Source organism: Podarcis cretensis, assembly GCF_951804945.1.
Source record: "Podarcis cretensis genome assembly, chromosome: 10".
In the NCBI taxonomy this organism is placed as follows: Eukaryota; Metazoa; Chordata; class Lepidosauria; order Squamata; family Lacertidae; genus Podarcis; species Podarcis cretensis.
The window spans coordinates 17,163,199-17,181,175 of record NC_137179.1 but is presented as its reverse complement, the minus strand read 5'-3'; the positions used below and the strand labels follow the sequence as shown (position 1 = coordinate 17,181,175).

Sequence of the window (17,977 nt, the reverse complement as noted above, 5' to 3'; positions counted from 1 at the left end):
AAATTAACATGCAAATAGAAGTGGAGTCAAAGTTGGATTTGTTTTCAGCCTAGAACAGTCATAGGAAACCTGTGGCCCTTCAGATGTTGACTCCAGGAGTGACAGACAGGGATTATGGAGATTGGATTCTAATAATGTCTGGAAGGCCATGGGCTCTCCTATCTGTGGCCTAGAGCAGGGGTCAGTAAACTTTTTCAGCAGGGGGCCGGTCCACTATCCCTCAGACCTTGTGGGGGGCCGGACTGTATTTTTGGGGGGGGGCGGGGAATGAATTCCTAGGCTCCACAAATAACCCAGAAATGCATTTTAAATAAAAGGACACATTCTACTCATGTAAAAACACGCTGATTCCCGGACCATCCACGGGCCAGATTTAGAAGGCGATTGGGCCTTAGTTTGCCTACCCATGGCCTAGAGGGTGCCTGTTTGCATGAACCCCGGCCCAGATTTAGTGAAAGGAAACCTTCAGTGCAGGGCTGGTCCACCCATAAGGCAAGGGGAGGTAACTGCCTCAGGCGGCAGATCCACCAGGGCAGCAGATTCTGATGTCAATCCCCCCCCCCCCATCCTGATGTAGATTCTCCCTCACCCGCTTCTTCCTTGACAAGGAAAGTAAGGAATATGTCATTCTGGTATCTGCCTCAGGTGCCAAAATGTCATGGGCTAGCTCTGTTGCAGTGTAATAAACAAGCATTCATTGCTCTAGCTCTTGTAAATGAACAGAAAGTGTACGTGTTAGATTCAACTCCGGTATTAATTTCAAGCCAAATAAATGTGTAACTGGAGATCCAGTTGACACCAAGGCACCATTAAAAGCGAGAAAAGAAGGGGAGAAGCAGCCTTTTATCTCCGCTGTATCCCTTGCCAGGCGAGTGGATGTGACACATTGTCACATACAGACATCATTTCTGCAGTTCAGAGGAAGAATTTGAAGCATTTCGCTGCACTATTGAAGTGGATGGGAAAAAGTCAAAGGGGGACTATTTGGAAACTTTCAGTCAGGCATTCCAAATTCCTGCGAAGGCATCCCAGAGCGATCATCATTCTGGAGAACTTCTGCTGAACAGCACTCGTGAGACAGAGAGAAATATGAGAGAGAGAGAGAGAGAGAGAGGATGGCTTGCCTTGAGAAGAATAATGCCATTGTTTTCCTGATAATTACTTTGAGACTTCATTCAGTGGTGTGTGTTGGCATTCAAGAAATAGACGCTGCATAGGTCAGGAGCTTAGAATCCCAGCTCCCGAACTACTTCCTGCTATAGGTCTTTGAAAGGGCAGAAAGATACCAAGAGGAGGAACCATAGCTCAGCAGTGTGGCTGAAGGTCCCAGGTGTTATCTCTGGCACCTGCAGGTAGGGCTGGGAGAGACCACCTGCCTGACGGTCAGTGTGGACAGTACTGAGTTAGATAGCTCAATGGTTTGACTTGGTATAAGGCAGTATCCTTCTATCTTCCTATGCTCCTAATCCATTTCTGTGAGTTTGGGAACATAGCGCCGGGTTTCAAGAGATGTTTGGGTGTGCTGAGCTCAGCCAAAGAAGTGATAATGGTGGTGTAATATCCAGCGGCGTAGCGTGGGTTGTCAGCACCTGGGGCAAGGCAAGTAATTTGCGCCCCCTAACCCGGGGCAAGGCAAGTAATTTGCGCCCCACGCCGTGGCGCCCCCCCACCAAGCCTCTATATTCTGCGCTTGTCAGGCTTGGCTGCTGGCCCTCCATGGCCTGGCAACGGACTCAAGAGACTGACCGTTGCGGAGCTGGAGGGCTGGTCTGGGGCCCGAGAGAAGCCTCGGAGAGTTCTCGCTGGGTTGACCTCGCAGCCTGGGCTACCCTGCGGGGCTGTTGTGAAAGGCGAAGGTGAGCGGCAGCGTGGCTCGCAGCGGAGCAAAGGGCACGACCACGGTGCCGGGACGTGCCCTTTGCTTGTGCCCCTTTGCTGGGGAGGCTGAGAAGGGCACCCCTTTGCTGCGCTCCCCCGGGAGGTCCCCCGGGAGCAGAGCCCGCTGCCTGTGCTGGCAAGGAGGATGAGCCCAGCTGGCAGGCCGGCCAGAGAGGAGTCTCGCGGGCAGCGAGTGGCTGGTTCCTTGCGGGCGGCGGCGGCAGCGCAACTCCCTCCCGCCGCGAGAGGCGGGCAGCAGCCGGGCTTCAGACCTACAGCCAGGAGCGCTGCCTCTTCCCGCGCCCCGAGGGCTCCCCGCGCCCAGCAACCCGGGGAAAGCGCCGCACTTCCACCACTGGCCCTGGTTCCACCACTGGCCCCTGAACCCCAAGGCTGAGGCTCATGGCGCGCACCCCAGCTTGCAGCTCCTCCTCCGCCCTTCCAATGGGGCAGCGGCACGCAGGGAAGAGCAGGCGCGCTCTCTGTCCCCAGCCAAAGCCGAGGGGGGCTTCTGGTAGCCCCGGGGCGGGAGGCGGAGGGGGGTCGCTGGCTGCAGCCGCCTTGCCTCTGTTCTCCTCTCAAATCAGACACAGACGGCTGCTGAGAGCAAGGAGAAGGGGCGGGGGCGGAGAAGTGCGGCGTGGGCAGCGGGAGGCGGCTGGGGGGGGGCTCGCAAGAGAAGCGCACCCCGCGGGACTGAACCAGGTGCCTCTCCTCGGCTCCCGCAAAGCGACATGCCCGTCTTGTGCTCTCCGCAAAAGGCGCCAGATCAAAGCGGCAAACGGTACAGATCCACGCCACGCCCCCTGCGGAACAGTCGTGCCCCCCACATCACAGGCAGCTCAGAGTTAAACTCTGCGCCCGAGGCTCTTCGGCAACTCCAGAGGCGGCGAGCGCGCCCCCCCAGATGTTGCGCCCGGTGCGGCCGGCCCCCCTTGCACCCCCCACGCTACGCCACTGGTAATATCTGTCAATGTGAAACTGAGGGGGGTGGGGAATCTAAATTAGGGATGAGAAACTTATTGGGACTCCAACTCCCATCAGCCCCAGTCAGCATGACCTGTGGTTAGGGATGATGGGAGCTGACGCCCAACGACCTCTGAAGGGCCAGTGGTTCCCCACCCTAACCTATTTAGTAGTACAGTGGTACCTTGGGTTAAGAACTTAATTCATTCTGGAGATCCGTTCTTAACCTGAAACTGTTCTTAACCTGAGGTACCACTTTAGCTAATGGGGCCTCCCACTGCTGCTGTTGCTCCCCCACCGCACGATTTCTGTTCTCATCCTGAAGCAAAGTTCTTAACCTCAGGTACTATTTCTGGGTTAGCAGAGTCTGTAACCTGAAGCCTCTGTAACCTGAGGTACCACCGTATTTTAAATTCGGTTGATTTTTATTTTTTTTATTCTTTCACATTGCCTAGTGCCTTCATTTAAAGCAAGAACACACCTGTGAGTTTCTAGGAATGCCCACTCCACCCCCAAAAAAGTAATGTTTTATTTATTTGTTTACTTTTTAAAACCACAACAGCAACACATAAAAGAATAGCAGCGGGGGACCTGCGGCCCCCTGGATACTGCTGGGCTGCATCAGCCCCTGCCCCCATAGCCAGGGATGCTGGGAATTGTAGTCCAGTAGCACCTTAAAGGCCACAGGTTCTTTGTTCCTCCTGTAAATACTGTGCTAACTGGGGCAGATGGGGCACAGTCCAGCACAAGCTGGCAAGGGGTGTTCTAACCACTATACCACGCTGCCTCCCAGATACTGAAAGGTGTTTGGCATCCTTCCCTTATGAACTTGCGTATGAGCATATCCTGGGAAGCAGAGAAGAGATGTCTAGCTCTGCCCCCACTTCCTTTCTTCTTCTTCCTTCCTTGCATTTTTCTCCCCAAGGAGCAATGGAAAGACATTTTGGTGGATGGCAGCGGGTTGTGTAGTTCATAGACTTGAGTGCAGGCTTGAGAACGTTTAAGAGCTAACACTCAGCAACGAGTAAGTTTCCCATGAGAAGCGCAAAAATAATGGAATGCCATAAATAACTAATACTATTTGTGTTTCCTGCAGACAAAGAGGGGGAAATTGGCTGGTTTTAAGCATCTGTCACAGTCATATTGAGGCATCTGGCTATGTTTTTGCAGTGCCCGTCTCACACTCCTTTGCCCTACAAGGCAGAGAGACAAAGGCCCCATCTGTGCTACACATTTAAAGCAGTATCATGTCACTTTAAATGGTCATGTCTTTCCCCCCAAAGAATCCTGGGAAATGTGGTTTGTTAAGGGGGCTGAGAGTTGCTTGCTAAGAGACCCCTATTCCCACCCCAGGACCATAATTCCTAGAGAGGTTTAACAATCAGTGGCTCTTCCCAGGGAATGCTGGGAACTGTAGCTCTGTGATGGGGAATAAGGGGCCTCCTAGCAACTCTCAGCACCCTTAACAAACTAGTGTTCCCAGGACCCTTTGGGTGAAGACATGGCTGTTTAAAGTGGAGCAATACTGATTTAATTGTATAGTGCGGATAGAGCCAAAGAACCCTTTGCCACTCATTCAGTTTGACGAAAAGAGTCTGTTTCCTGATATATTTCCTGATTATTATTTCCTGAGATAATCAATCAAAGGCCGACAAACAGAAGGGAACAACAAGCGAAAATTCACATCATAAGTAAACTATTTGTGGGTATAGAGGAATGCAGCATTGATTGGAAGTATTATGTATGGTCCACAGGAGGGAAACGGACTCCCGTGCAGTGGTGTTTCTGAAGTGCCCTGCATGAAAGGAGTCTGTTGTATGTTATATCGCATGCTCACCTAGCTTTATGAGTGCGGGGTGTGCGCTCTGCACAATTTTCGATAAGAATAATATGAAACAAAAAAACACACACAAAACCCTCACCCTTCCCTTCCCTCCAAGATGGAATGCTAACCAATCCCCTTATGGCAAATGCAGTGTTTATTTTTAATTAAAAAATAACAGAGCTGAGTTGACCTCAGTTTTCCCAGCTGCTATTCTTCCATCATAGCAGCTCATTGGTTGGTTTTCCCTTGCTGATTTCTGTCATTATTTGCACTGAGCCTGTATGTGATATATATATATATATATATATATATATATATATATTCACATTGCCTCCCATTTATTTAGCAGTACAGCTGGCCAATTGTTCACTAAGGGGTAATGCAATATTAAATGTTTTGTGTCATGCAGGCTGGCATCAGCTGTTGCTTCTTGGGGACTCCAGGACCTTAGCGGAGCTCACCAATGAATGCTACCAGCTGACCCATTAGGTGGCTAGGTCTGAGCTGCTCATTTAGTTTCCCTCAATGTCCTGGAGCAGTGCTAAGTATGGGGCATTGTGGGAATTAAAATGGTGGCTCTATAGTGCCTGGCATGGACTGCAGGGCAGCGGCTGCCACTGGGGCACTCTGAAGGGGCCCTCAAACTTGGAGGTAACCCTGAAGCTACCTGTGGTTATATTTTGTCTGTGTCACAAAGATTTTAGGTTGCATTACCACAGCATTTGTGGCTATCTCTCTACCCAGCCCCAGTACAGTGAAACCTTGGTTCCTGAATGGCTTAGTTGCCGAACAAATTGGCTCCTGAACCAGTGGCGTAGCGTGGGTTGTCAGCACCCGGGGCAAGGCAAGTAATTTGCACCCCCTAACCCGCGCCCTCTAACCCCAACCCCCAGATGTTGCGCCTGGTGCGGCCAGGGCCCCCTGCACCCCCCACGCTACGCCACTGTCCTGAATGCCACAAACCCAGAAGTAAGTGTTCCAGTTTGCGAATGTTTTTTGGAAGCTGAGCGTCCAAAGCTTGAGTGCAGGAAGTTCCTGCAGCCAATTGGAAGCCGTGCCTTGGTTTTGACCGGTTTCAGGAGTCGAACAGACTCCTGGAATGGATTAAGTTTGAGAACCAAGGTACCACTGTACTCAAATTACAATGGCCCAGAGAGATTCTCTGGGGTGCTGGATCCTAAGCAACTTTCCCAAAGATTTCACTTACTGATCCTGTATGTTTGTCCATTCAAAGAGCAGCCTGTTCAACCAGGCTGGGAACATTAAATCTGCCATGTGGCAATCCCTTGCAGACGGCTGCAGCACCTGGAGGCAATCAAGTCAGATCATGTATCCACAGCAGTGACCAGGGGAGGAATGACTGCCGGGAGGAAGGCAGAAAGCATAAATGTCATAGTACACCTGCATCAGCACAACTGATGTCTTCATCTGCCCCAGCTGTAACAAGACATGTCTCTCTTGTATTGGTCTCTACAGCCACAGCAGGTGCTGTAACTCTCCAAAAGTTTGGTGCACTCTTCCATTTTCTCCTGAGATAGGTGGGGGCCAGCAATTAGTAAGATGAGTGTGTTTCAGGGGTGTTGGAGAATTCCAAGGAAAGCTGAAACGGGAGCAGAAATTGCCGGTGTCTGCTTATTTTCTCCATGACCAAAATGGAAATCAATTCTGCAAATATGATTGGTATTTTCTGCAGCTGTTGTTTTCAGTCTGAAAATACACAATTGATTATGTGATCCTCCCTCCTTTTGCATTGTGTTTCCTTCACATTGAAATGAATGGAATGGAGTAACATAATGACAACATGAATCACACAATGTATGTAATTAATTATGTAATTTATGCAATTTTGCTACAGTAGTGAGTGAAATGAATAATGTAGCTTTGGGGAGAAGGCGAACTGCAGCCTGTTGGAAACAGTGCTGCAACACATTGTGAAATGGAAAACAGTGCTTCCTTCCATCCCAAGATTTGTAAACACAGAGATATATCACAGCCCATGTTAACACTGCTAACACTTCCTATATAATACCCAACCAATTCCACACTCCTTTGTGGTAAAATATAAGAACAAAAAAACCCCCACAATGTCTTGCAAAAGAGATTCATCTTCATTTTAAGTGACTGCTCTGCCTCTCCATTTTGAAGTAATTTTGTTCTCTGCCAGCTAGGGTAGTGTGAGCGGCTGCCAAGTGATGCTTCGAATGAGTCAGTTTCTATTTGCCTCTTGTCCCAACAGCTATTTCCTGTCTCCTTATGGCACTAATTCTGTGCACATATTAAAACTTGGATAGGAAAACCCCAGAAAAAGCACTTCTTCAGCTTTTCCAGAAAGGCACAATGAACTCCACATCCTGCTGTCATTAGAGCTCTTGGTAGCAGAGCTTTTTGAAGCTAGACGGCAAACGGAATGTCTAGGGAAATGCAGTGAAGTAAGTAATTTTTTTTAACAGCAGTAAACAGATTGCTCCGGCAGGGGTATTCTGTTGCAGAAACGCCTCTCTACAATGGCCTGTGTCATTCCTAGATGTGAAGATTTGCAAAGAGATGCATGGGCTGTTTTGACTAAGACTCGATTTGGACAAAATGCCGTTCATGTGGAGCCCACTGGAAACTGCCTCCATAGGACCACTGCTCCCTGTGGCAAGCTGCACACTTTTTGTTAAAGGCACATAGGGCTGGAATCACACCAAAAAACTTTATGCAGGTATGGGAGGAGTGTGCAAGCCTAAGACCGAGTTCCACAATGTTTTAAAATTAGAAGTGCACAAAAAAAAAAGCTGCTCATTTTTAACTGTGGTGAGATCCCAAGTCAGTAGCCATTATTCAGTTAATTGTTTTTCTTCAAATTACCCATGACCATAAACAGCTCCTAATCTTTCTGGCTGAGAGGAAATAGCAAAATCTTTTAACAAAAGTAAGATGACTTGAATAAGCGACATCCTTGTCAAAGCAGTAGCTGTGCTCCTTTGGCTGTTGCAGCTGATGAGGAGATGAAAGGGATGAGGAAGCCGCTCAGGTTGTTATTGTGGAGAGGTTTGGCAATAAAGGTGAGCACTTTCTTCCAGAAAGGCTAGCTGCCATATCAGGTAGTTTAAGGCCTCTGAGATATCTTCTTCCTGTTCTCAGAGCTTGCAGGACATGTGGGGGTGATTGGGTTAAGGGGTCACAAGTCTTGCCATCCTTCACAGCCCAGATTTACTGTCAGGATCATGGCCAGTCTAGTCACTCGAGGTCAGATTAATTTGACATCAGCAAAAATGAAGATCTGGGTTTCGACCAGGGTGGCCACTTACACCTTGTAAAAAAGAGAGACATGGCCACCCTATTTTGGGTGACAGGAAAAGAGAAGGGTGCTTCTCTTGCTATTGTTTCTCACCTGACTTTGGTGGTTTTTGTAGTGGTTTTCACTTTGTCCATGAGTACTAGAAACTGTGTGCAATTTAAATGGTGTGTATAAGCCAAAGTCCTCCTTATTTAAAGCCCTAAACAGCCTCAGTCCAGTATACCTGAGGGAGTGTCTCCATCCCCATCGTTCTGCCCAGACACTGAAGTCCAGCTCTGAGGGCCTTCTGGCGGTTCCCTCACTGCGAGGTTACAGGGAACCAGGCAGAGGGCCTTCTCAGTAGCAACGCCCGCCCTGTGGAACATCCTCATATCAGATGTCAAAGGAAAAAACAACTCTCAGACTTTTAGAAGACATCTGAAGGCAGCCCTGTTTAGGGAAGCTTTTAATATCTGAAGGACTATTGTATTTTAATATTGTGTTGGAAGCCGCCCAGAGTGGGTGGGGTATAAATAATAAATTATTATTATTATTATTATTATTATTATTATTATTACTTCTCTTCTGTGAGCAGAAATCTTGCACACCTGCACACTCTTATGTGTGGGGAGCCTATATCTATATTGCAGCTGCCGGAGTAAGTCTGTTCTGCAAAAGTTCCTGACTGTAAAATGACAGTGTTATGTTGCTTTTGTCCCTCTTCAAGGGAGTTGTGCAATAACACAGAAATGCTCTGTGTGGACTGTATCCTTCACCTCTTGAATCCTTTTCTTTCCACAGCGATAGCCTACTCAGGCTGCAGAGCAATCTCTGTCATCTAACCTCAAGCCTTCAGTCTTTGACACGCGACTGACCAGCTTTGACCTGCTTACCCAGCTGAGTCGATGTGAGTATGATGGATGAGCTTTTGAAATTTGTGCTACTTTTGCACTGTTGTTTGTTCTCACTTTTCTTACTTAAAAACACAATGCATTGCAACAAACCATTGTAGGAAAACTGACCTTTCATGGGTATTTGTACTCTGCTTAATGAGAAGAAAAATTCAAATTCTGTGCTGCGAAAACCTACATTTCCCCCTCTCCATCATGCAAATCCAATGGCTTTGAATGGTAGAATCAGAATAATTCTAATATATTACACTGGGTTCTTGACATAGGTGCAAAACATTTGCTCTATTAGCAGAATCAGCCTCTTGAATGATGAAGGGTCTCCAAATGCAGCTTTCATCAAGTCCAGATGTTTTGGACTATAAATCAGGAGAAATTTTTATTTCATTTGCATTTAAAGGTGAACCTACCTAATTTGCTCTTTCCTGAACAATAGATCAACAGGGAACAGTCTTCAAAATCCACACTTCTCTGAGGTTTGCAGTGCTGTTCTCCAGTAACATGTACCAAAATGCACATACTATGCATAAATATACATATATTAGTGAAACTAGCATGTAAAATTGTCTATAATCGTGTATATTAGTGGAAATCTGCAGCAAAATGCTGATGAATTTCATGAGGACTTTTTAATAATTGCAAACTGTTGTGGAAATGTGTCAGCATTATAATAAAAAGAGTACAGAGGATTTTCACCTCATTATTAAGATACCCACTTCATTATTATAAAAGATTCACTTGTTGGGTCTTTTGAAGCTGTTTTCTGGGGATGAGAAAAGCTGTCATGCATCATCCACCATTAAGCTAACCTTGAGAAGTTTGATTCAAAGCAAGACTGACTCTTGAAACAGGCGTGATTCAAATGAAATGTGACGTTAGGATACCAGCTGCTCCGCTGTCAGGCAAAAGAGGCACATAGCTTAAATAGCACCTTTCGTTGAAGATGGTCTAAGCTTTTTTTCAAATATCTGAGCCTTGGGCGAAACATTTCAGCCTTCCTTAGGAGTGTTAAATGTAGTCAGGTGCAGAATTGTGGGGTCTGGAATCTAAGGTTTTGATCATAGGACAGGGATGGTCAATGTGGTGCCCTCTAGATTTCGTGGGACTCCAGCTCCAGTCAGCAGCAGCCAGCATGGCCAATGGCCAGGAATGCTGGGTGTTGAAATCCAACAATGTTGATTACCCCTGTTATAGAAGATAAGCACCACTATCAGTTTGCAAATGATGGTTGTGTGCCTCATTGTTTCCCCATTGTTTGACTTCCTGCATGCTGGCATCGTGTGCTCGGGAAGCTTACCTGCATTAAATATATATATATTATTCTCATCGTTTATGAGCATCTCATGCGTATAGATCCACAATCAATTTAAATGGTGCTTCGTGTTTTGTGGTGGCACTGAAATAATATAATAATAATTTGTTATTTATACCCCGCCCATCTGGCTGAGTCTCCCCAGCCACTCTGGGCGGCTCCCAATCAAATGTTAAAAACAGTACAGCATTAAATATTAAAAACTTCCCTGAACAGGGCTGCCTTCATTTGTCTTTTAAAGATAGGATAGCTGCTTATTTCCTTCACATCTGAAGGGAGGGTGTTCCACAGGGCAGGCACCACTACTGAGAAGGCCCTCTGTCTGGTTCCCTGTAACCTCACTTCTCACAATGAGGGAACTGCCAGAAGTCCCTCGGCGCTGGATCTCAGTGTCTGGGCAGAACGATGGGGGTGGAGACGCTCATTCAGAATGGCCTATGTGTCTCTGAAACACCCACCCCCAGGCAAGCCCAACCCCCACCCCCACCCCAACATTTGAGCCTAGCATAGGAAGCTGAGTTGGAGCCACTGGTCTATTTAGATCAGTGTTACCTTCACTGACTGGCAGTGACTTTCTAGGGTTTCAGACAGCAAGACAATTCCTAGCCTGGCCTGGAGGTGCTGGGGATTGAACCTGGGATCATCTGTTTGTAAGGCAGAAGCTCTACCTATGAGCTATGTTGCTTCTCTGGTTTGTAATGGGCTTCCCCCCAGCTCCAGCAATGCCGGCTGAAGTCATACAGTCAGTCTTCCTTGCCGCCAAGCCCCTTTCTTTCCCCACTACACTTATGATGAAGAAGGGGGTCCAGTGGAACAGAGGACTTCAGCAGCTTCAGAGGCCTAATTTTTAAGGCATGAGCGCTACTCAAAAGTGTTTCTTGCTTTGGTGAAGCCTGGGAAATGGTGTCCCTGCCCATGGACTGTCTCCCCTGAGTAGTGCATGCTCTGGTTATCTCCCGCTTGGATACTGCAATGCACTCTACATGGGGCTACCTTTGAAGGTGACCCGGAAACTGCAATTAATCCAGAATGCGGCAGCTAGGCTGATGACTGGGAGTGGCCGCCAGAACCACATAACCCCGGTCCTGAAAGACCTACATTGGCTATGTTTCCGAGCACAATTCAAAGTGTTGGTGCTGACCTTTAAAGCCCTTGACGGCCTCGGCCCAGTATATCTGAAGGAGCGTCTCCACCATCGTTTTGCCCGGACACTGAGGTCCAGCACCGAGGGTCTTTTGGTGGTTCCCTCAGAGGACAGGATTCCCAGAGGACACCCCAGAGGACAGGATCACACTTCAAAACGACCTTGACAGATTAGAGAACTGGGCCAAAACAAACAAGATGAATTTTAACAGGGAGAAATGTAAAGTATTGCACTTGGGCAAAAAAAAATGAGAGGCACAAATACAAGATGGGTGACACCTGGCTTGAGAGCAGTACATGTGAAAAGGATCTAGGAGTCTTGGTTACAGATAGGTAGCCGTGTTGGTCTGCCATAGTCAAAACAAAAAAAATTCCTTCCAGTAGCACCTTAAAGACCAACTAAGTTAGTTCTTGGTATGAGCTTTCGTGTGCATGCACACTTCTTCAGATACAGGAGTCTTGGTTGACCACAAACTTGACATGAGCCAACAGTGTGACGCGGCAGCTAAAAAAGCCAATGCAATTCTGGGCTGCATCAATAGGAGTATAGCATCTAGATCAAGGGAAGTAATAGTGCCACTGTATTCTGCTCTGGTCAGACCTCACCTGGAATACTGTGTCCAGTTCTGGGCACCACAGTTCAAGAAGGACACTGACAAACTGGGACGTGTCCAGAGGAGGGCAACCAAAATGGTCAAAGGCCTGGAAGTGATGCCTTATGAGGAACGGCTAAGGGAGCTGGGCATGTTTAGCCTGGAGAAGAGGAGGTTAAGGGGTGATATGATAGCCATGTTCAAATATATAAAAGGATGTCACATAGAGGAGGGAGAAAGGCTGTTTTCTGCTGCTCCAGAGAAGCGGACACGGAGCAATGGTTCCAAACTACAAGAAAAAAGATTCCACCTAAACATTAGGAAGAACTTCCTGACAGTAAGAGCTGTTCGACAGTGGAATTTGCTGCCAAGGAGTGTGGTGGAGTCTCACTTCTTTGGAGGTCTTTAAGCAGAGGCTTGACAACCATATGTCAGGAGTGCTCTGATGGTGTTTCCTGCTTGGCAGGGGGTTGGACTCGATGGCCCTTGTGGTCTCTTCCAACTCTATGATTCTATGATTCATTGTGAGAAGTGAGGTTACAGGGAACCAGGCAGAGGGCCTTCTTGGTAGTGGCGCCCACCCTGTGGAACGCCCTCTCAGCAGATGTCAAGGGAATAAACAACTATCTGACTTTTAGAAGACATCTGAAGGCAGCCCTGCTTAGGGAAGTTTTTAATGTTTGGTGTTTTATTGTGTTTTTAATATTTTGTTGGCATCCGCCCAGAGTGGCTGGGGAAACTCAGCCAGATGGGTGGGGTATAAATAATAAATCATCATCATCCTCATCCTCATCCTCATCCTCATCAATGACTTGAATTGGGAGAGGTGCTGAAAACTTCCACTGCCCATGTTTCCTCCCTTTCCCAGAAACCACTTCGTTTCAGCTCCTTTTTATCCCAGTGGGGTACTGAGCCTAGAAGTAACCCCCAGTGGGAGATGGCTGGGGGGTGGAGGGTTTTTGGGGGGGACGACATCATTTGCAGAGGAAGGTTGATTGCCCCCCTCTTTGCTTCCCTTGTGCTGCACCTTAAATTGACCCCCACCCTTCCACATTGTGGGAAATTGAGACAACCTGCGTTATGACACATGGGGCCATGCCTCCTTTGCCCCTGACCTTTGCTTCTGAAATTATGTGAGATGCTTATTTAAATGAGTTTTGCCAAGAAATCCAGAATGCCTCAACATCTTGTTTTCATAAATGGTTCAGGGTGGAGAGCGGGGCGGCGTATGTCAAGAAACAAAAGATCCGTGTACAACATCCAAAGCATGCAAACTGACCACAAATCCACACTTTTAATGGATTTTAAAAACGTGACATAAACACTCCAAGCTTGGTTGGTCCTGCCGGTCACGGGAATTCAGAGGCGGAGAGCAGAATGCCATAGTGGTCAGGATTTGCCCGTCTTCTTTCTCAGCACACAGCAGGAAGAGTTAGTGGCAGGAATTCTGTTGTATGTGTGCTTTTGGAACTCTGCATTTATTAATCTTCTTTAAAATAACATTTATTCTAAATGAAGAACAACTTTGTGGAATGAGAATACAGTGAGATAGTAGACAACATTGCCAGAAAGCCTTCCAGGGCCATCTTAAGCATATGAGGTGCTGGGGTACAAAGATCCGCCCGGCGCCCCTAGGTTGCCCAGAATTGTCAACCTTTTTTAAGGGAGGGAACCCCCAAAGTTGTTGACCTTTTGTTTTAGGAAATAGATGTTTACCTTTAGAATGGTTGCGGGACACAGGGACTCACAGTGCCAACCAACAGGGGTGCCAGTGCCCCACGCACAGGGGCATACGAAGGTGGGTGCAGGTTCCATGCTGGGAGGGGCAAAATGTCGGGTGGCACAGTCGCCGCGCTGTCCACCCGCTGCCTCCCCCTCAGCTGCATGGCAGCTAACTGTTTTGGCTTCATGCGCAGCGCCCTGCACGCCATGTAACATTGTGGGTGCTGCGCAATGCATCCTGTTGTGTGTGCCGAGCTGCAGGTTCCTTTGCTGACTTTTCCACTGTCGGTGCATGCTCCCAGAGCCGCCCAATGTGGGCTGCCAGCACAGAACGGCGGGGAATGCAAGCGACAGTGGAGGAGAGTTCTCTGGAGGTGATCCCCGCACTCGTAGTCGTCGGGTTTTGTTGCTGCCGTTGGCATTGTTGACATGCAGTGGATCCCATCCGGAGATGTTTCCTCTGCTGCCACTTGCATTCCCCATCATTCTGCGCTGGCACCCCACGTTGGGTGGTGCTGGGAGTGTGCGCCGACAGCGGAAAAGCCACCAAAGGAACCCACAGCTCGGCGCATGCAACAGGATGTGTCGTGCAGCACCCACAATGTTACACGGTGCTCCGAACTGAAACAGCCACCATGCAGCTGGGGCAAGAACTGACAGCCAAGCGGAGCAGAGCGGTGGCTCAGCGTGAGTTTGGGGGTGAGCAGTCGAGTCTAGGGAAGAGCTGCCTGCGGCACTCCGATGGGATCTGCTCCGCTCGGCTGTCGGCAGCTCTTCCCCAGACTCCAACGCTCAGCCCCGGACTCTCAGCCTGGCACCCCTGAGAGCCCGACACCCAGGTGCCATGCACCCCTAGCGCCAATGGTTAAGACGGCCCTGAGGGCCAGTATATTGATCAAATAGAGGTGGTCTGAGCCAAGTATCAGATAAAGGCAAATAAAGTCCTATCTTGGACATGGGCACCCAGATGCTCTTATCATTGCCTTGCAGGATTGGATTAACAGTTTATCTAATCCAGCATTTTGTCTTCAACAGGGATTAAGAATAAAACTGTGAGCTACCATTATGCCTTTCTACAAACCTTTGCAGGAACACTTGGACTACTGTGTACAGTTCTGGTTGCCTTACCCCAAATAGGATACTGTAGAGCTGTTAACCGTTCTGGTATCATAGAATTTTGGAATTGGAAGGGACCCTGAGGGTCCTCCCAATTCAACCCTCTGCAAGGCAGGAATCTCAGCTAAAGCATCCATGGCAGATGGCCATCCATCTTCTCCTTAACAATCTCCAGGGAAGGAGAGTCCACAACCTCCTGAGGGAGTCCATTCCACTATTGAACAGTTCTTACTGTCAGGAAGTTTTTCCTGATGTTTAGTCAGAATCTCCTTTCTTCTAACTTGAAGCCATTGGTTCGAAACCTACCCTCCAGAGCAGGAGAAAACAAGCTTGTTCCCTCCTCCATGTGACAGCCCTTGAGATATTTGAAGATGGCCATCATATCTCCTCTCAGTCTCCTCTTTTCCATGCTAAACATACCCAGCTCCTTCAACCGCTCCTCTTAAGGCTTGGTTTCCAGACCCTTGATCATCTTGGTCACTCTCCTTTGCACACATTCCAGCTTGTCTACATCCTTCTTAAATTGTGGTGCCCAGAATTGGACACAGTATTCCAGGTGTGATCTGACCAAGGCAGAATAGAGTGGGACTATTATTTCCCTTGATCTGGACATTATACTTTTGTCAGGGGCGTAGCATGTGGAGGGTCTTCTGGGGCAATTGCCCTGGCTGCATGGGGGGGGGGTGCTTTGTTCAATCTCCCCTCCCTGAGCCAGGCAGTAAAATGTCCTGAAGTCAGGTGAAGTTTAACCCAACATTTAAAGCATTCCATAGCCTTTGATGGCTCAGTTTTGGAATGCCTTAATTAATATTTCAGCTCTGCTTCTTTCGCTACTACAGTAGTACTCAGCTGGAGTTACAAAGGAATAAGGCAGTGTTGCTTTACAAATAGGGAAACTGAAACTGAGGAGAGTGGAAGACGTACAATGAAATTCTGAGTTCTCGTGTCCCAGAGCCAATATAACTGTGACAGTGACGAAGTTTCCGCCATCCTGTCTAGTTTGGCTCTTAGTCTAATGCTGCAGCCACTAATCCACATCACCCTTTATCTAGGGTTCATCTCAGTTTTTGCGGAGTGCATTCCAACAAGAAACAAAGGCAATGAAGGGGCTGCTTCAAAGCAAATGCCCTGTTTAAGGAGATAAAGGTTGCATTTTTTTCTGGACAAAGTTAGTCCTCTCATCATAGGCCTATAATCAGCGGTTCAGCTCACAAGTGATAAGCGTGTGGGAGAACTGAGCAGACCTTGCCTTGCTTTGCTTTTAAGGCTTTGCTAGAGGGAGTTGAAATCCCTCTACTTAAATGTTTCCAAGCAGGATGAACCATGCAGCACAACGACTGCACAGCCACTGAGTTGTTGTATTTGGAATACATATTCACATACATATGTTTGCTCTTCTTTGTTGAGGAAAATGCCACAGGTCAGTTCTGTTCTCTGCAGATATAATTCAGACAGGTTCGTTGTTATATGCAAATAGGATTAGAAGGACCCTAAATGGACCGATTTTGCTCATCCAAGAATGGAGCCTCTTTCTAAATTAAGCCAAAATATTTTAATCCCCCCAGAGTTCCTTTATCCTCTGCATCTGTCTTACACTGGAGATACATTTTTAAGATTTCTTTGTCAAAATTACTTTTCTCTCCCACCCCCACCCACCTCCCGCTTCCTCCAACTGTACTGCGGTGGGGTCAACAGAGTATGGTTTTACTCAGGCTGAGAAACATCTGAGATTAATCACGTACCCGCAAGCCGGAGAAAACCATCACAGAGGGTCTAATGAATCTTGACTGTTAGTCAGGCTGGAGAATCCCCTTACAGACAGTGCGTGCGTTCAAAATTAAAACAAAGCAAAATACCTCTTGCGCACTCTGGCTCTGTGAGGGAGGCAAGCTGTTCCATTTCACGTCCGTTCAAAAGATGGCGGGTTAAAAGGGAGCCAGTCCCTGCTGGTGGCCAGGATTTTCAAGGTCCGACCCTTCACAACACTTGCTCTCTGGTGGGCAAAGATGCCATTTGGCTCCTTCCATGTTGAGCACTGCGGCTCTGCAACTTATAAATGCTAAGTGTCTGTGCAGCCACCATGGAGCAAGGAGCCCGCGTCTTCCTGTCTTTCAGGGCCCAGGCTAGACCTGAGAGCAACCAAACTTAGATCAAGGTTATGAGGTCGTTCTCTGCAGCTCAGGCTCCCTGAGGGCTAGGATTGCCTGATTCAAAGCAGGAGAGAACATTTAGTATATATGTTTTCCACAGTGTGGCAAAAGCCAAGGCTGCAGCAACTTCTCATGGCAGTTCCTTCCTTGCCCCTGTCTTCTATTCCTCCCCCAACGCTGCTGTGATTGATCAGGGCTCCATGCGTGCCACACAGCAAGCAGGAGTGAGGAAGTGAAGGACAGAACCAGGGAGAAAATGGGAAGGAGGGACTGTGGCTGCGTCAACTCCTGTTATAAAGGTAAAGGTAAAGGGACCCCTGACAATGACGTCCAGTCGCGAACGACTCTGGGGTTGCGACGCTCATCTCTCTTTAAAGGCTGAGGGAGCCGGCGTTTGTCCGCTTCCGCTGACAGTTTTTCCAGGTCATGTGGCCAACATGACTAAGCCGCTTCTGGCAAAACCAGAGCAGCACACAGAAATGCCGTTTACCTTCCCACCAAAGCGGTACCTATTTATCTACTTGCACATTGACATGCTTTCGAACTGCTAGGTTGGCAGGAGCTGGGACCGAGCAACGGGAGCTCACCCTGTTGCGGGGATTTGAACTGCCGACCTTTCTATTGGCAAGCCCACAGTGGTTTAACTCACACTGCCACCCTAAAAACCTCTCTCCTTAGCAAGCAAACTTTCCGCAGGCAGAGATGCTGGGATTCCTTTCATTGGCCTTCTGATCTTTAGTCCTTAGTGTACATGCAGGCTATGCTTTTGATCTTTTCTCCAGAAAAAAGAAACCACAAGACTCAGAAACGTCTTATGTGTGTGCATATTTATTTTTTAAACAAAAGTTGGGGTTTCTGACCATGAATGCTGAAGCTTGAAGCAAACCTCCCAGTACCATGAGGCTTGCAATAAAAAGGCTCAGCTTGGCAAAACGACTGATGTAATAAAAAGAAGCGAGCTTGTTTATTCGGACTGTTGGGCATCAGCTGAGGGTAATTTGCTGTAATGCCTGAAGAGCACAGCCTTTGCTGAACAGAAACTTGTGGGAAAGGCTGTCGTCTGCTCCTGAAAAGTCATGTTTAATTCATACTTTAGTTTAGA

General features: G+C 47.9%; 1 protein-coding gene across 8 annotated transcripts in view; it reads left to right on the top strand.

The window, feature by feature from the left end:
* CALD1 (caldesmon 1) overlaps positions 1 to 17,977 on the top strand; it is a 184,393-nt gene that overhangs the window by 69,465 nt on the left and 96,951 nt on the right. For all 8 annotated transcript variants that reach the window (XR_013842789.1, XM_079992390.1, XM_079992386.1 and 5 more), the window contains exon 2: positions 8,733 to 8,838. The gene's annotated coding sequence lies outside the window, so the exon portion shown is untranslated. The remainder of the gene's footprint in view (positions 1 to 8,732; positions 8,839 to 17,977) is intronic.